This window comes from Crocodylus porosus, unplaced genomic scaffold, assembly GCF_001723895.1.
Source record: "Crocodylus porosus isolate Cpor-Errol unplaced genomic scaffold, CroPor_comp1, whole genome shotgun sequence".
Lineage (NCBI taxonomy): Eukaryota > Metazoa > Chordata > Crocodylia > Crocodylidae > Crocodylus > Crocodylus porosus.
The window spans coordinates 2171192-2172425 of record NW_017728919.1 but is presented as its reverse complement, the minus strand read 5'-3'; the positions used below and the strand labels follow the sequence as shown (position 1 = coordinate 2172425).

Sequence of the window (1234 nt, the reverse complement as noted above, 5' to 3'; positions counted from 1 at the left end):
CCTCAGCATCCGGACCACAGACCACGTCCCTGGCCATGAGTCCGCGCCCACCGCAGGGTACTAGGGCCAATGCAAAGTTCGGAGTCCGAAATGACCCGGCAGCGAAAATGATGCGGCGAGAGCGCACAGGCAGGCAGAGATGTGGGGGCCGACCAGAAAGGAGCTGCAAGGAGTGGGCACGAGGCGGTGGGCAGGCCAAATCCACGCCAACGGCCAGGGGAGAAGAAGGGTGAGACCAACGCTCGAGATGCGGCGTGCCCCCATCCTAGGTCCGATCCAGCACCCCGAGGTGTGGCTCTCACGGCTCCCAGGCCGTGGAAGGAAGGTAGTGCTGCAACCGCAGGGTCCCGCAGCACCACAACTGCCCAGAGCCCTGCCTATCCTGGGCTCCGCACCGGCTCACAAGGCGGGTGGGCAGGATCCTCGAGCCCCAGCTGTGCAGATCTGCACCGGGCCTGGGAGCCAAGCCTGCCCCGGCTGGTCCACAAGACGCTCCAGAGCAGAGCCAGGGGCCACCCCCTCCCCCAGCGCCATGGCAAACAGCAGGAGACCTGTCTCCGGCGGCACTGGCTTCTGGAAGCGCCGCAGGGGCCCAGGACATCAGAGCAAGTGCCAGGGGCCCCAGAAGCGCCTCAGGGGCCCAAAGCCCTTGGGTCAAGCATGGGCGGGGGGGCCTGGAAGCAGTGGAGGAGCTCAAAGTCCTTGGGGCAAGTGTTTGGGGGGGAGGCTTGGAAATGCCTGCAGACCCCAGAGCTGACAGGGCAGGTGTTGGGGGGGGGGGCTTGGAAGCACGTCAGAGGCCCAAAGCCCTTAGGACTAAGGGGGAGGGGCTGGAAACACCTTGGGGGCCCAAAGCCCTTGGGGCACGTGCCAGTGGGGGGGCCTGGAAGCACTGGAGGAGCCTAAAGCCCTTGGGACAAGTGGGGGGGTGGGGGCTGAAAGCACTGAAGGAGCCTAAAGCCCTTGGGACAAGCGGGGGGGAGGGCTGGAAATGTCTGCAGGGCCCAGAGCTGTCGGGGCAGGTCCTGGGGGGGCTGGAAGCACCGAAGGAGCCTAAAACCCTTGGAACAAGTGGGGGGCAGGGGCTTGGAAGCACCAGAGGAACCTAAGGCCCTTGGGACAAGAGTGGGGGGGTGGAAGAAAGCACTAGAGGAGCCTAAAGCCCTTGGGACAAGAGTGGGGGGTGCGGAAGTGTCTGCCGGGCCCGGAGCTGCCGGGGCAGGTGCTGGGGGCC

The 1234-nt window shown here is 66.1% G+C and overlaps 1 protein-coding gene across 2 annotated transcripts in view; it reads right to left on the bottom strand.

Annotated features, from left to right (window-relative positions):
* The window catches only part of ELL (elongation factor for RNA polymerase II), a 61138-nt gene that overhangs the window by 59615 nt on the left and 289 nt on the right, over positions 1–1234 (bottom strand). The gene's annotated exons all lie outside the window — the stretch shown is intronic.